Consider the following 18,150-nt stretch of genomic DNA (forward strand, 5'->3'; position numbering starts at 1 on the left):
GACTGTGTAGGCAGAGGCCCAATTAGTAACACCTGCACAATATTAACCCTTGGGAAGAATCAGGGGTGCTTTGCCTCAGACAGCATTAGAGAGCTAATCAACTGCTACAGGCAGATATTTGGTGCAAAATAGATACAGTAGTAGAGGAGGTTAGCAAATGGAGAGAAGATGCCAATTGTATTATCTTTTACGATAATGTGCAATGTAATCCATTTATCCTATTCTGTTTAACCTGAAAACTTGTTTAGTCCATCCACAGTCTGGAAACTATCTCCCTTGTCCATGCTTTCCCAGCCTAGTCTCTTGATTAGAGTTTAATGAGATGTTATGAGAAGCGAGGAGCGGGAGACAAGTCTCTCTCACAATGGCTGGTTAAACCCAAGCCATAAGCTAAATGCTTTACTTCCTTAGCAGTTGATGAGAGTGTTGAGCAAATCACCCTATTGCCTTGTCATGTTGTGGCCTGTTAGAGCTGAGCAATTGTGGCTTAAAAAGCCTTGAGAAGCAAAGAGTTCCAGGTTTTGCCACATGGGCTAGGAAATTGTTAGGCTGCAAGGCAGTGAAATGGAACAATTCACAAACTATGGGTTTCTGTGTTGTTGGAGAATAATATCGGTTTCTTGTTTTAAAAATGGGGGGTGCATGCTTTGGAAATTTTGCGTTTTCAGTTTTCTAAAAAGGAAAACAAAAAGGATATCTTCAGCCCATAGTTTGTAGTCTAGGCAGGGTTGCCATGTTATGCCTAGGAACCAGTGGGAGCTTTGGGAGGGGGAACATTAAGGACCGTCATCATCTCCAGCAATTCCTAGAGCTCCTGACATCACTTCCAGTTCCCCTCCAGGAATGACAGCCTGGTAGAGATAACTATGACATTTTTTCCCACTGATTGGAATGGTGGTGAGCAATGAAGATTGCCCGCCAAAGGCCTTCTGTCATAGAGATATGGCAGTTGAAGGATTGACACCTTTGGCTTGGGAAATTTAGGGCTGATTCCTGGGGAGGATGGAATTTCAGGAGGGGAGGGATGTGACACTATAAAGTTTACCCCCTGATGGTGCTGTTCCCTTCAGGAAACTGATCTCTGTATTCTGGTAATCAGTTGCAATTCTGTGGGAATTCCAAACTTTACCTTGAGACTGATAGTCACAAGGGGTTAGTATCGCTAGGTAGGTCATAGGCCTCTTTACAGCAGCCATTGGTTTTCTTGTTTTTTGGAACAGCCTGCTGTGTAGACAGCAATGTTTCCATGCCTGTTTCTTTCCATACATGCTGAAAGGAACAGTAGGGATCAAGGGGAAGGGTCACCCAGTGTTCCTCCAATACTCTAATCTGTTCCTCAGCATGATATGTCTCCTGGTGTTTTCCTTATATTTCCTGACCTCATAACCTTTGGTTTATTGCCCATGAGCCTGTCCTTAACATCAGTGAGACTGTAATGCTGACTTTTCCTGTCATATTGCTTCCTGTCATGTTTCTGATTACCCCATGCCTAGAGTCACAGATCTGGGAATACTGAACCCCACTGGTTTATAACGTCCTGAAAGAGGGAGGGATTAGAAGTCAGATTTCCCCAATATTCTGATATGGAACAGGGAGGGAAGTGCTACATTTCCCTCCTATGCTATACTGTTCAGTTTAGCAGGCTCTGCTTTCTTAGTTTTTACGTATTTATTTCATTTGTACCCTGCCAGCCTCTCCAAACTTAAGCAGTCAGGGCAATTACCTTGCAGCAATAGGCTGCTGAGTTTCAAGTAGGTCTGTACATCATATGCAACAGGAGAGGAATTTTCTTAGTCTTCCTTCAGTTTTGCAGTCCCCCTGGAGTCTGAGTGCATGTCAGTAAAATAAAGAATCACCCGCTCTCCAGCAAGTGACAGGTTTCTGCTTACTGGGCGAAGGTAGTCCTTAGCCCAGCTTGAAGGAAAATACTGTGTCCCTTGAACAGAGGCTCAGTGTGGAAATGGACAGCTATAGTGTTTCATGTCATGGTAGTAAATATCATTTACCTGAAACTCCACCAAGCTTCTGTTATAAAAAATGGAACATCTTTCTCCAGGCCAGTTGGTAACCATAGTAGAACATGTATCCAGATATGATTGAACAGTGTCTAGCTATTTCTTGCCCTCTCACAGATGGCTCTACTGATAGGGTTGCCAAAGGCAAAAGCCATTGTTCCATGTCATGAAGATCTTCAACTACCTATTTCTAAAGTTTCTATTTAAAGGGACAGGACCTTTTCCTCCAGACAGGCTGGCAATCTAATCCTCTTTTGGTGATTGAACCCCTGATGGAGGGGTTCTTAGTTGAACTGGACTCAAGCATGGTGAGAGGAGCCCAGTGACTCCCCTGCCTTTACTTTGATACATTCATCAACTACTGTGAAATTCTTCAGGCTATGAAACTGCTAAATATTAATTTCAATAAGAAAAATTATTTCTCTAATTATTTATTTCATAGCCCACAACTCCCAGCCAAGCTGGCTCATGTTAGACATGTAAAACCCCACAATAAAACCCTAATAAGATAACCTCCCCACTCAACATTTATTTATTTAGATTTATATACTACCCATTTCTTTGAAGCTCTGGCAGTTTACATTGAACATTATATAACTTACATGAAATAATATTTAGACTGTAACATCAACAACTTTCCAATAAGGTATCAAAAGGTTACTAAACCACATTTATAATATGTAAATAACAATTAACAGTAACATGTTTTTGGGAGCCCCAAATAACTAGAACAAAATGTTCTGCTGTAAATTCTTATTTAGAATTTAGATTTTCATATGAGAAGTGTGCACGTTATCTTTTAAAACTTTGCTGAAACCTCCCTTTGAAGCCAAATTAAGCGATCTCATTTATATGCTAATTGATAATATGGATGCCTGCATCTATTGCCTATAAATTGTTTGTTGAAGTACCATGTAACTCTAAAACAGAACCTTTAAAGAGAGAACAAAGTTATCTAGCCCATGCTAATTTTGTGTTCTGTGCTGGGGAACAATCAGATATAATGTGAATTAAAAGGCACAGTGTTTGAACGGAATAATCTTCACTTTGTTGTTCAGATGGTATGAAGTTGTCGGAGTCTCAGATACAAGAATGCAAATGGGTTCCCTTGCTTTACATAAAATTTGCTAAGCCAAGACATTTCTGCCCACGAGTTTGGCAAAGCAGGCTAGTTTTCTTTTTGGGCTTCTTATGCTATCAGATAGATATGCAAGGATGTTGGTAGCATGCAACCAACAAGCAAGCAACAGTCAGTTAGACTTGCTTCTGAAATATTAAGGGATGGCGAGATATATATTACTAGGTCAGAGATGCTAGCTGACCTGGTAAAGTTTCTTGGCCTCCTCTTATGACTTCAACCTGCACAAATCCACCAGTAAAACCCTTTGGAGCATGACACCCCTGCTGATGAGCTAGCTACCATTAAAGGCAGATAAACAGTGTTTAAAAAGTTTGCATCAAGAGAACTGGTGTGGTGTAGTCATTAGGGTCATTAGGGTCTGGGAGTCCTGGGTTCCCACTCCCTCATGAAGATCAGTGGTTGACCTTGAGCCAGCAGCTGCCTCTCAGGATAACTTCTCTCAGATTTATTATGGGGTAAAATGGAGGCAGGGGGTGGGGGAGAATGAGGTACAGCTCACTGAAAGAATGGAAGGATAGGGATGGCAGCAATGAGACATTTTTATTCATGGCATAGTGAACTGAACTGCTGTCTTAAAGGCAAAAACACACCATACAAATCTATCTGTAAACCAATGTATATGGATTATTTAGCCCTGAGAATCAATTGGAAGTCTTGAGACCCAGTCAAGGGATTCTGAGGCTCTGGCCACCACAAATGGAGTTCATTGGTGTCTGCACCCTGTCTTTCACCTCAGGTGATGTTGGCAGAGTGCTGGATGGGAACCTGCAATGTTCTTCAAAATGCAGGAGGGGTAGAATTAGGTATCTGAGCAGCAAGGGTCTGTTTATATATTTTTAAATTACACATCTTCACCTGGTCTATCTGGATGAGACAGGTATGAGGAAAAGGACTAGTACAGTCTGGGGCAGTGTCTGGGGCTCCCCAGGAACATGGATCTTGTCCTTTTCCCCAAGAGTTTGTCTTCAAGTTCGGACCACATGGTCTCCTTAAGTTATTTGGTAAGGCACAAAAGAGTGGCATCTCAGTTACACACACAGTGAATTGGGATCAAGATTGCAGGGAGAAATATCAACAACCTCAGATATGCAGATGATACCACTCTAATGGCAGAAAGCAAAGAGGAACTAAAGAGCCTCTTGATACGGGTGAAGGAGAAGAGTGCAAAAGTTGGCCTGAAACTCAACATCAAGAAAACGAAGATCATGGCATCCGGCCCTCTCAATTCCTGGCAAATAGATGGGGAAGAAATGGAAGTAGTGACAGATTTTATTTTCCTGGGCTCCAAGATCACTGCAGATGGGGACTGCAGCAAAGAAATTAAAAGACGCTTGCTCCTGGGGAGGAAAGCTATGGCAAATCTAGACAGCATCCTAAAAAAGCAGAGACATCACCCTGCCGACGAAAGTGCGTCTAGTCAAGCTATGGTCTTCCCAGTTGCAATGTATGGCTGTGAAAGTTGGACCATAAGGAAGGCCGAGCATCAAAGAATTGAGGGTTTTGAACTCTAGTGCTGGTGAAGACTCTTGCGAGTCCCTTGGACTGCAATGCGAACAAACCGGTCAGTCCTAGAAGAGATCAGCCCTGAATGGTCCTTAGAAGGCCAGATCCTGAAGATGAAACTCAAATACTTTGGCCATGTCATGAGAAGGAAGGACTCCCTGGAGAAGAGCCTAATGCTGGGAGAGATTGAGGGCAAAAGAAGGGGACGACAGAGGATGAGGTGGCTGGATGGAGTCTCTGAAGTAGTTGGTACAAACTTAAATGGACTTCGAGGAATGGTAGAGGACAGGAGGCCTGGAGGATTATTGGCCATGGGGTCACGATGGGTTGGACACGACTTCGCACCTAACAACAACAAGTTTAAACCAAATTAAAACTTACTTCAAGAGGAACTAAGAAAGAAAAGGGAAATGTTCAGGAAATGGAGGGAAGGACAGAGCTCTAAAGAAGAGTACCTACAGGTTACTAGGCACTGTAAATCAATCATCAGAAAGGCCAAAGCTGAAAGTGAACTAAGTTTGGCCAGGGAAGCCCACTGTAACAAGAAAAGATTTTTCAGTTATGTGAGGAGCAAACGTAAATTAAAGGAGGCAATAGGCCCACTGTTGGGTGAGGATGGACAAACTCTAACGGAGGATGCAGAGAAAGCAGAAAGGCTCAGCGCCTATTTTACATCTGTTTTCTCCCACAGGTCAAAGGGTTTAGGCACATCTAGAGATGGCAGTAGCCAAGAGATAGTGTCTGGGTGGCAGGTTGACATGGACAGAGAGGTTGTCGAGAGGCATTTAGCTGCACTGGATGAGTTCAAATCTCCTAGGCCAGATGAAATGCACCCGAGAGTGCTCAAAGAACTTTCCGGAGAACTTGCACAACCCTTGTCCATAATCTTCGGGACCTCTTTAAGGACTGGAGATGTCCCGGAGGACTGGAAGAGAGCAAACGTTATTCCGATCTTCAAAAAAGGGAGGAAGGATGACCTGGGAAACTACAGACCAGTGAGTCTGACCTCTGTTGTGGGTAAGATAATGGAGCAGATATTAAAGGGAGCGATCTGCAAACATCTGGAGGACAATTTGGTGATCCAAGGAAGTCAGCATGGATTTGTCTCCAACAGGTCCTGTCAGACCAACCTGGTTTCCTTTTTTGACCAAGTAACAGGTTTGCTGGATCGTGGAAATTCGGTTGATGTCGTTTACTTGGATTTTAGTAAAGCTTTTGATAAGGTTCCCCATGATGTTCTGATGGATAAATTGAAGGACTGCAATCTGGATTTTCAGAGAGTTAGGTGGATAGGGAATTGGTTAGAGAACCGCACTCAAAGAGTTGTTGTCAATGGTGTTTCATCAGACTGGAGGGAGGTGAGTAGTGGGGTACCTCAGGACTTGGGAATGTTCAGCTTGGAGAAAAGGAGGTTGAGAGGGGACATGATAGCCCTCTTTAAGTATTTGAAATGGTGTCACTTGGAGGACGGCGGGATGCTGTTCCCATTGGATGCAGAGGAAAGGACACGTAGTAATGGGTTTAAACTACAAGTACAACAATATAGGCTAGATATCAGGAAAAAAAAATGTCACAGTCAGAGCAATTCAGCATTGGAATAGGCTGCTTAAGGAGGTAGTGAGCACCCCCTCACTGGCAGTCTTCAAGCAAAGGTTGGATACACACTTTTCTTGGATGCTTTAGGATGCTTTGGGCTGATCCTGCGTTGTGCAGGGGGTTGGACTAGATGGCCTGTATGGCCCCTTCCAACTCTATGATTCTATGATTCTAACTCCATCTGAGGCTGGGAATGGTGTGTTTCTTGAATTGTCCTGTTCTGGTAAGGCTAGGGTGGTATAAGAATAACATTCCCATGGCAAGTCACTTCTCCTGGCTGTAATTATATGTCAATGTATTTAGCAGGTTATGTGATGGGAGAAAAATACTAAAAAAAAACACCTCATCAATAAAATTGCAGGATACGAAAACAAGGCATGGATGAACATTTTGAATTTGTATCTGTATTTCAAACATTTTTCGTCTTGACTGCAATTTAGAGAAACTTCTCAAAGATGATTATGAATGACATGTTCCTTTCCTCTGGCTACTTTTGAGATCTCATTTTAATGATGATAACATGCCAGAAGTGTTACGACAGTACTTTAGTGTCTCACTCGAAAAGATTAATCCTGCGAGGTTTTTTCCCATTAAGAATTATTTTGATTTCTGATAAATTCTGGTAGCCTGACTGCTATTTTCCAGGAAAGCAGATTCTCTGGTGATGGTCTGTCAGTATTCTAAGGACACTGCTTGTAACAAGTTAGAAAGACCCTGAAGCAATTGTCAAGCTCTTTCATGGGAGCTTGACACTGAATTCTGAAGATTTAGAAACGAAGCTGATCTTGCCTTGGCATTACTTATGTTTAGAGGAATATAAAGAAAGCTGTACAAGTATCACATTCTTTGGTGCAGCTGTGGTCATCAGCTGTCTGGGCAAGTATCACCACCATCTTATCATAATAAAAAGAAAGTTAGCAGTGAAAAATCACCACCCCACAAAGAAAATATTTTGTTAATGTATGAATATGGCAGAGAATCAGACATGGCTATTCTTCTGAGTTTCCCCCCTCACCCACACTCCTGTCCACCTTGATAGGGTTCAAAATACCTATATGGAATGGTCTGTGGAAGCCAAGAGGGAGAGAGATCATTGTAGTGTTAAACTGGGTGCCCCAGTGGCAAATATACTGCCTTCTCCCCATCAGCTTATGTTCTGTTTGTCAGCGGAATTAATGGAGCAGGGGTGTTAAACATCTTCAGGGGAGGGCCAGTCAGCCAGCAAGGAAGCAGGAGTGAAGAAAGCGGTAAGTGCACTCCATGCCTGACCTGTCCCCAGGCCAGATGAGGCAGGACTCCACAGGATCATGGCAAAGCTTATTTATTATTAATTATATTTATATACTGCTCTCCCCGGAGGCTCAGGGCAGTTAGGTGGGAAGAAGGCCACCAACGAGTGGGCAGAAATGTGTGTCAGCCATGCCAGCAACCCATGATGCATTTGCAAGGAGGCGGTGCGGGGCACTGTACCTACAGCCCATCCCCCATGCTATCCCAACAAGGTAGCTTAGGTGGAGACAGAAAGGCAGTACTCCATTGGGCTCAGAAGATGTCAGTCCCATGAAGCTCAACCTGGGGAAGGAAAGATTGGCGAGATTAAACAGAAGGTACTAGGCAGACCAGGAAGGAAGAGCAAGGGAGAAGCCCAGGGCTGCTGGGAGAGCACCTAGGCTGTCAGCAGGGGAGAAGGAAGTGGATTGAAATAAACCCCCTTCCCCCTCTCACTATCTGAAGTTAGCCTGTTGGCTAAAAGTTGATCCATGAAGGTCTCTACCCCATCAAAGTCACCCCCAGATCCCCCTCAACCTGACAGAATCCTTCCAAGAACATTCAGATGGTCTATAAAACCACCACCTGTCCAGAAGCCACCATCTCAGCCATCCTCAGCCACTGTGGCTGCTGCCACCACACAGTGTGGCTTGTTGATGATAACGCAGTACAGTGCTGCTGTATTTTCTCAGGTGCATTGTTGTTGTTGTTAGGTGTGAAGTTGTGTCCGACCCAATGCAACCCCATGGACAATGATCCTCCAGGCCTTCCTGTCCTCTACCATTCCCCGGAGTCCATTTGCACCTACTGCTTCAGTGACTCCATCCAGCCACCTCATTCCCATCTCTTTAAGAACTTACCACAATTTGTTGTGCTCCACACAATCAAAGGCTTTAGCATAGTCAATGAAGCAGAAGTAGATGTTCTTCTGGAACTCCCTAGCTTTCTCCATGATCCAGCATATATTGGCAATTTGATCTCTAGTTTCTCTGCCTCTTCGAAATCCTGCCTGTACTTCTCGGTCCACATATTGCTGGAGCCTAGCTTGTAAAACTTTGAGCATAACTTTGCTAGCATGAGAAATGAGTGCAATGGTGCGGTAGTTTGAACACTCTTTGGCATTGCTCTTCTTTGGGATTGGAATGTAAACTGACCTTTTCCAATCTTGTCTCGGGTGCATACTTCTCACAAATCCTCAGACGCACAGCTATGCATTAGGAGACCTCTGGTTTCTACTTCTGCAATCACTAAGTCAAAAAACCAACACCAGGCAGAGCATCAGTGAGGCTTCTGCTCACTCCACACTCAGCAGGCAGCATTCTAATAGCACTCTTCCTACCCCGGGGACTCACTGCAACACCCTACAGTGGGACAAATGTGTGTATGTGGATCCGGCCACTGTTGTAATTGTGCATTTTTCAGGGCTTCATTCTTTATTTTTGTTTAGAAAAAAAAGACTCCTCTGTTATGACATTAATGCACTTTTACTAACATCAATTAATCATATACCCTATCATATTTCTGCCCATGATGGTACCTAGTCACTGCTTTTGTTTCGTTGGTAGATACTCATCTGCTTATGTGACTGAAAAGGAGGTACAAATGGTAGCATATTTTCCTTTGTCAACAGGATATATACTTTGAATGTTTTATGAATGCCCTTACGTTATTATATGGGACTATATGATATTTGAGCCTCTTGAGGCACAGAGTGATAAGCAGCAGAAATGCTGTCTGAAGCTGTCTGCCCATGAGGTTGGGAGTTCGATCCCAGCAGCCGGCTCAAGGTTGACTCAGCCTTCCATCCTTCCGAGGTCAGTAATATGAGTACCCAGAATGCTGGGGGGTAAATGGTAATGACTGGGGAAGGCACTAGCAAGGCCACCCTGTATTGAGTCTGCCATGAAAACGCTGGAGGGTGTCACCCCAAGGGTCAGATATGACTTGGTGCTTGCATAGGGGATACCTTTACCTTTTTATATGATATTCATCTTACATCTGTCCCTGATTCATAATACAAATTGAATTCTTTCCAGCACCTGGTTTGTGCTGGTGGTAGCCTCTGATTTGCAGCTGGGAGTGGAACACTACCTACATTTTAGGTGATGGATGTGCTTCCCAGTCATTGCTAGTTGGCCAGTTTTCTGTTGGCATGACAGGTTTTAATCATTTCGGGTAAGATGCAGTTGATTTTATTCAAATAATGGGACAAAGCCATTTTTAACAGTGCCTTCAGGACCATCCCAGGCAATGCTATACACACATTGTGTGCACATAGGCCTCCAGTGTGCTGAGGGAGCAAATGTATTGCCACTTGCTTAATATATGTGAAGCCCATGAGGGGATACTTATAATACATAAACCATTCCGAATCATTCACAAGATTGGTTATGAACAAATCTTACAGTATAGTCTATTCTTTTTTAGATTGCTATTTTTGGAACTTGAAATAATTAACTGTACTTCATGACTGATTTAATAAGAAAAGCTTGTTCCTTGTTCTGCCTACAACTTGGACATTATTCTGCCTAATACAACTGAAGGATTGTTTGATGTTATAAATACGGTCATTGGGCTCTCTGACTCACAAAAATAAAAATTCACCAAAAAAAAAAGGCACTGGCAGGCTGGCACCACGAGCATCACTCTAAAGTAGGTCCCACTGAAGTAGCCCCCCACCCTTATTTCCAAGCACGTATTCTTAGGTCCTGACCTGGATGGCCCAGTCTAATCTGATCTCATCAAATCTCAGAAGCTAAGCAGGATCAGTCCTGGTTAGTACTTGGATTTGAGACCACCAAGTCAGTCCAGGGTTGCTAGGCAGAGACAGACAATGGCAAATCACCTCTGTTCATCTCTTGCCTTAAGGAACTCTAGGACAGCCTTTCTCAACTTCTTAACCATTGAGAAACCCCTAAAACATTCTTGGCTTTAAGAAACCCCAGAAGTGGCATGATAGCACAAAATACGGTTGGGATAAATGGCTGTGTTCACACTCATCCCCTCCAGGCCCATCATTGGTCAGTTTTTAGCAAATTTTAGCACATTTGAAAAAAAAAATTAACTCCCACCCATTTAGGAAACCTCAGGGTTTCATGAAACCCTGGATGAGAAAGCCTGCCCTATGGACTTGCGCCGAGACAACCGGTTCCAGCGGGGTGGTATATAAATTGTGGAAATAAAAAGTAAATTGGCCACAACTTGGAACTTTCCACCACCTCTTGCTCTTAGGGTTATTATACTCAGGCATCCTAATCTGATAGACTAGTTGTAGTTACAACTGAAGCAGGATTAGATCTGTTTTTGAAACAAGCTTACTTGGTAAAACCATCTTGAAACCTCTCAGTGTTCTGTGAACACAAGGGTCTGCACTGCAACCTATGGCTCCAGAGCTATATGTGGCTCAATATGGAAAAAGTTAGTACTTTAAGAAAACCCAGTTTTTAAGTGGAATGCTTGAATAACCAGTATCTGAAGGGAATGGCAGGGGGATGAAAGGGCCTTCTTAGAGGGGCTTTATCGAAAGGAAAATGATAAAGGTGAACAACTGCCAGTAATCCCAATGCAAACCACAAAGATTTATGCAAGCACACTAAAATAATTGCACTGCGAGCTCCTGTGGATTTTCTATGAAATCTTGTATGTGCCACTTGCTCATTAAAGGCATGCAATATTTGTCACTCTTCTTTGCATGAAAGCTTATATCCAGAATTAAACTTTATTGGTCTTAAAAGTGTCACTGGACTCAAACTTTGTTGTGTTGTTTGAGACCAACATGGCTACTCACCTTTGTCTAAGGCAATACATTACATGAGCTTCTGCACCACTGTCACACTACTCCACTGCAAATGGCAGAGGTTTCTAGTATTAAAGAGCATATGCACAGTTAATTCAAGGTAGCAATAAAGTCTGTTGGGTCCTCATGGCTTTCTCTTAATTATTGCAGAAGACTGGGAAGAGTAAAGCTGTTTCTCAGAGAAACCTGCCTGCTATTCTCAGTCTTCACGTGAAGAATCTCCTGAAAGCTTACAAGGAAACCCATGGTCCCCTTTGAAACACTGCCCTTTCAAGGTGCATTATAAAGCCAAACAATGCAGAGAGCTTATGCAACAAGCATTTAAAGCTTTTGTAGAGAAGACATTTCAGAAGATATTTGTGTGTGTGTGTGTGTGCATTAAAATACACATGCTGTTTCTAGCAGAAGAGATCCTGCTCCCATTTTCACTGTTGAGTCAAGAACATATTGGTTTAATTCAACAATCCTCTGAAGTCATATCATTCTATAATACTACACTTGAACTTTCACTACCAGTGCTAGAGGCTAATAATAAAGAGGCATTTGATTTCAAGTAGCAAGATATATGTGGGGAAAAAGGGTACATTCCATTTGGCCTGCTCTGTTAAACTTCCACTGGAGAGCATTTGTGTGAGTATGCGTGTGCACGCGCATGGCATCTTTCAGCCTTTTCCACACAATTGCGGCAGCATTTCCAGGGGGTGGGGGGAGGCTGCTTCCTATAATGGAATGTCAGAAGGCCAGCACTCCCTGGAACAGTCTGGGTCACTATAAGTTACCATTCAAAATGACACGTCAACTTGTCAGTTGATCCGTTACAGCATTAAGGGGCGAGAGGAATGAACTCCCATCTGTTAAAAACAACATTGGGTTTACTGCAAACATGAGCAGTGCTTCTAGTTTGAGTGACAACTTTTGTTTTCAGAACTACCCACATAGATTGCTCATCTAGGGAGAAAAACAAGTGAGCATTAACAAACATTTGCCTGGAAGGCAGTACTTGTTTACAGATTTTCTTGATCCACACTTTTTTCCTTTTCTTGGAGACAGAATGCAACACTGTACAACAGTCCACTGATCAGACTGAGGGAGTACAATTTAGTAGGGTATATGGCTCACTCTTCTTGGAAGCAGCAGACTTGGTATGTCAAATGAGATCCTCTTCACCCACAGGGCAGTTTTTTTAAAATTGGTTCTGAGTGGCCAATAGAAATTCTACATGGGTAGACAGTATCCAACCATTCCGAATCCCCACCCTTCAGCTTCTGATATCTACTGCAGAAGTCCTAATCCAAGTACTGTCTTTTGTTCAGGTGAAATTAGTGAGCACAAGGAGCGGGACTTCCTCACCATGTTATAGCTTTTATCCCAAGGAGATCTGTCCAACTTCCTCCTTAACTAGTTTTGACTTCCAAATGAAGACTTTTTTTTATTTTCAGAGGTATAACATATACTTAGGAATAAAGGTTTGGGTTTGTTTTATCTTAATTTGGAGGATTACCTTTGTTGGTATTTAGAGTATTAACTGTGTTGGGGACTGATACATAATCTAGAAAAGCTGAAATGGTGGGAAATATATCGAAATCCCTTCCCTGATAACATGACTCCTCCCTATATTCTCCCTGTAACTGACACTCAGATGTTGTCAATAATTCATGCTCCTAGGAAATATTCAGTCCTTATCAGGCTCAATTAGGGTTTCGTTTGGTTAATTTATGAAATCAAAATTTGCGGCACACTTAGGAAGCCCCTGAACATGTCAATGTGGTGGAAAGGGCAAGAGTTGTTCAGAACTGGTTTGCCATTGTTGTCTTTGCATCATGATCCTGGACTCTTTTGGAAGTCTCCCTTCCAAATACTAACCAAAGCTAACCCTGTGTTGCTTCCAAGATCTGATGAGATTGGACTAGGCTGAGCTATCCAGGTTAGGGCAATATTCCTTATCACCTGCAGTTGGTCTGATTTTGCTTTCTTCAGCTTAAAACGGGTCAGTCACTTTATTATTCGACTAGAAACTAAGCCCGCTGTACTTTAAATACAGCAGGCGCTAGCGGGCCCTCGTGAGTTCTGCGGGACGCTTCTCCAGCTTTGCGTTCCCCGCCCCTGCCCCCGAGGTCGGCCATGGACTGGCCTGCAAGCCGCCGCCTCGTCCAGGTCCTCTCCATGCTGAGGCAGCAAATGGTGGTGGTTGGCCGCATGCGGCTGACGTCGGAGGGGGGCGGATCGGGAGGTGCAAAGCGCCTCCCGATTCATCAGTCTGGCGGCAAGGGACCAATTGTGAGCTGTGCTCTGCGCAGCTCGCAATTGGTCCCTTGCTGCCAGACTGACAATTGGAGGGCCCACTCGGCAGGCACTTCCCCCTCCCGGACAGGGCCCGCCTTCAGGGCCCTTACTGTTTTATTTTATCCGCTCTGCGGGAGTGGTTAAAGATAGTAGGTGAGTTGGTATGGGATTTAATAAGAATATGGATAGGATGCGATTTTAATATAGTTTATTTTCCATCATATCGCATGAATTGCTAACTCACTGAGCTGGTGGCTCATGAGATAGCATTATCAAGAATACATTTTTTGAAAGTACTATGAAAGCAGAAGATAAATGTGGAATGAGAAGCAATTTAAAAGAGCAAACTTTGTTAAAGCAGAATAAGAATAAAATTTGAACATAAATCTATTTGCTGTACAGAGGATGAGCAGGAAGAAGTTGGGAAAGAACCCTTTTATTCTGCTTGTTTTGTTTAATATATCACATATACCAACTCTACTACTATCGAATAATAAAATGATGGGTTTTCCCGCATGGAGGTGGGGTGGCCAGCCAGAATGGCGGGTGGCCCCAATGGAGGCTGGTGGCACTCCTAATCCCGTGTGGAGGCCAGCCAGTATGCTGGGTTGCTGCAGTTGAAGTTGGTGGTGCTCCTCACTCGGCATGAAGGTGGGGAAGAGCCTCTGATTGACCTTCAATGGTGAGGGCCCTCCCAGTGATTCCCAATGGTGTGCCAGCTCCTCTGAGTGGCCCTTGGGGGGAAGGCACTCTCCCAGGGCCAATCAGAGGGCAAGCATGTTATCAGAAGTACCCTGCACATTTTATGTGGCATGATTCTTCTTTTTTAAAATTAAAAAGTTTTTAAAAGCACTAACCCCTAGGAAAATTAATTCTGCAGTTATCTCTGAAAAGTCCAGGCTGAATGACACAGGGGAAAACTTTTGTATAGGGAGGAGAGGTGCCCTTCGTGTTAGTTGCATGCCTGCTAATCATTCCTATGGAAATAGCTTGTGCAAAACGTAGTATGTCATGACCCAAAAGCACAGGGACTGAATGGGAGGATCCAGATAGCTGAAGAGCCATTTATTAAATGGTAATTTTGATAAATAAATACTGCACTAGTCACTCAGGCCAGTATTTACATGTCTCAATATTGGGAACAAAGCAACAGTCACTCTGTATAGATGAGTTGGCAAATCAAAGCACATTGAATTTTATCAAACTAGAATATATGGAATGAATATTTCATGTATCCTTCTTTAACTGTCATTGGGTATTGTCTGTTTTTTGAGAAAGTGACACCTTTGGATTTAATTTCACTTTATCCACTTAAGACTTAGTAACGATTCGGTTGTGACCTTGTCACTCATGCCCTGTTAGGTTCTTAGCTTTAGTTACTGGAGGCAGTTCATAATTCATTAAACCTCTTGTCTGACCTTTGCAATTCAGCTCATATTAAAGGTCAGGAAACATTATGGTGAGCCAGAACAATAACTGAATACTCTGCTTGGCAGGACAAAGAAATAAGCCACACAACTTAAATCTGGACATAAATTCAAATGAATCTATTCCTGAATCTATTAGCATCTTCCCAAGAGGATTTTCAGTCAAATATGTGCTGTAAACAAACTCTCATATGAGCTGCTGTTGCGGACTGAACATATTCCCCCTCATGATTCTGACTTACCATCAAACAGAAATGTCATGTGGAGCTTTTTGGGCAGTATAAAAATGAGATAGGTAGACAGAGAGAAAGGCAAATTAGAGAAACAGGCAAAATATACAAACAATAAAATAGGCAGACATGCAGAGAAACAGATACTTTCTGGGCTCATCTGTTCAGCACACAGCAGTAGTTTAAAAATAGTGGTCATATGCCAGCTTCTGAAGGGATCCTTAATTGGGGCTAGCTGTGTGAGAGCTATACCCTTTTAAGACCATTGGTGTCAATAGATTTTAAAGGGTGTAATTCTGCTTAGGATGGCAGTGATAAGCTGTTGCAAACAGAAGAAACAGGAGTCTACCAGCACCTTAAAGACTAACAAGGTTTCATTCCAGTGTAAACTTGTGTGGACTAGATCTCATTTGGTCCTCACTAGACTAGATATATGAAGGTTTGAGTGAAAAAACAAAACAGCAGAGCAAAAGGGGCATACAATGCAGGGTGAAATGTGACTGCCTATCTAGTGAAGAGTCACCGACAAGTGTAGAATATAGAATACAAAGTACCATTATTGGCATAATAAAAGATAAAGCAGTAGAACAAGAATAAGATGGTAAAATAATATATACAATCCTTCAAGAATCTTTTTGGCAAGTGTCAGTACAGTGTACTGGTGTCAGACTCAGTTCCAGGAGTCCTGGCTACAAATATGCCCTATGACATGAAGTTTACTGGATGACCTTGGGCTAGTCATTCTCCCCCAATTTAACCTACCTCACAAGTCTATTGTGAGGATACAATGAAAGAGGGGAGAACTATGCACATGGTACAATTGCCAGGCTGCAGCTGTCAGTGTTATGAACTTAAGGGAAAGTGGGGGTGGTTCAACTTACTGGCATCTCACTGGTGGGCCATGACATTGTAGGAAGCTCTAGGTTTGCTTTTGTGCATTATGTGATGTCACTTCTGGTTTTTGCTAGAAGTGATGTTGGTTCACCAATGTGACAGTGGCACACACTGTGATTTCCTCCTTCTGGGTTGCCAGAAGATCTATAGAAGGAGACCTGGCAGTCCTAGACTATGATGCCCTCAGCTCCCTTGGAAGGGTGGGATAAATGTACTAGAAAGACAGATAGGGAAGGGCTGGGAGTCAGAGCAATCAGCCCTTTCCATTCTCAGAAAGTCAGCAGGGAGCCTTTTAAAACAGTTACAAACTAAGGATAAAAGACTGAATCCAGACATATTTCGATATTGTGGCATGGTAATCATTCTGCTTTGGGTTTTCATGGCTTTGATTCCTTTCTTTTGTTGTAGAATTGTACTGAATCACATTTTTTATTTCAGATCACACCCTACAGATTTGGTTTTATATTATTTACATTATATGTTTTATATTGTTTTCATTACATTGTTTTTAATGGCATAATCTGCCTCTGTCGCAACAAGACAAGAAAACTATAAAAGCAACAATGTAAATAAAATAAGAATACTTGTTGCAATGTTTCGCTATCAGGAACCCAGTGAGGCAATTCAAGGACCAACACAACCACATTTAACTTTAGAAGGAGTAGCTTCTCTTAAATGAGGGGGCTTGTGAAGAGGAAACTGAAAGGAAAGGTAAGAAAGGACAAATTCCTTTGGGAAGCTTGGAGACTATTTAAAACTACAGTACAGGAAGCTCAGATAAAATGCATAGAACAGGTTAGGAAAGGTACAAATTGGTATTTAAAAAGGTCTGTGTGGTAAAATGAATCCTTCTTACCTTTTACTGATTCCATTTGTTTGTTAACCATGCAGGCCTTTTAAAATATCTATTTGTACCTTTCCTAAAGAGCCTCTTGTGGTGCAGAGTGGTAAGGCAGCAGACATGCAGCCTGAAGCTCTGCCCATGGGGTTGGGAGCTCGATCCCAGCAACCGGCTCACGGTTGACTCAGCCTTCCATCCTTCCAAGGTCAGTGAAATGAGTACCCAGCTTGCTGGGGGGTAAACGGTAATGACTGGGGAAGGCACTGGCAAACCACCCCGTATTGAGTCTGCCATGAAAACGCTAGAGGGCGTCACCCCAAGGGTCAGACATGACTCAGTGCTTGCACAGGGGATACCTTTACCTTTCCTAACCTGCGGTATACATTTTATCTGAGCTACTAGGATTTTAGTTTTAAATAGTCTCCAAGTTTCCCGAATGCATCTGACCCTCCTTACTTTTCCTTTCAGTTTCTTCTTCACAATCCTCATTTGTAAGAAAAGTTAAATATGATTGCATTGATCTTTTGGGGCATCTCCCTATGAATGTAAATGCTAAACAATAGCATTATGATCACTGTTACCAGTTGGTGCTATCGTGTTTACATCTCTCATCAGGTCTTGAGCATTACTTAGGACCAAGTACAGGATTGCTCCCCCCTGGTTGTTTCCATGACCATCTGCTCTATGGCACAGTCACTGAGAGTATCTAGAAACTTAATCTCTTTTTCCTGACTTGAATACATATTGGCTCAATAAATGCATAGGTAGTTGAAATCACCTACTATGATAGTTATTTCATCTGTTTTCCTTAATTCTTTTTCTGTTTCTAAATTATCCTCTAACCTTTGATCTGGTAGGTGATAACAGCCTCCCAGAATTAAGCTTCCTTTTGGGCCCACTATTTCCAACCATAGTGAGTCTCGCAAGTGAATCTGTTTATTTTAGATTCTCAATTGGACTGGACTGGATCCCCTCTCTGACATTCAGAGACACTTCAACTATGACCTTCCCTATCCATCTGATATAATTTATATCTAATACCATTGATTATACTCATCTCACCAAGTTTCTGAAATGTCTACAATGTCTATGTTTTTTCCTGACACTAAGCCTTCCAGCACACCCATTTTATTTTGGGATACGTCTAGTATTTGC

General features: G+C 42.7%; 1 long non-coding RNA gene across 6 annotated transcripts in view; it reads right to left on the minus strand.

The window, feature by feature from the left end:
* Positions 1 to 18,150, minus strand: part of LOC143837856 (uncharacterized) — a 44,876-nt gene that overhangs the window by 19,136 nt on the left and 7,590 nt on the right. Inside the window, exon 2 of one of the 6 annotated variants that reach the window (XR_013231114.1) lies at positions 8,679 to 8,771. The exons of 4 other annotated variants lie outside the window; for them this stretch is intronic. This is a non-coding gene — a long non-coding RNA (uncharacterized LOC143837856). Of the gene's footprint in view, positions 1 to 8,678; positions 17,338 to 18,150 lie in introns of those variants that run through there. One more of the 6 variants, XR_013231112.1, reaches the window with a different exon arrangement.

Source organism: Paroedura picta, chromosome 5 (genome assembly GCF_049243985.1).
Source record: "Paroedura picta isolate Pp20150507F chromosome 5, Ppicta_v3.0, whole genome shotgun sequence".
Lineage (NCBI taxonomy): Eukaryota > Metazoa > Chordata > Lepidosauria > Squamata > Gekkonidae > Paroedura > Paroedura picta.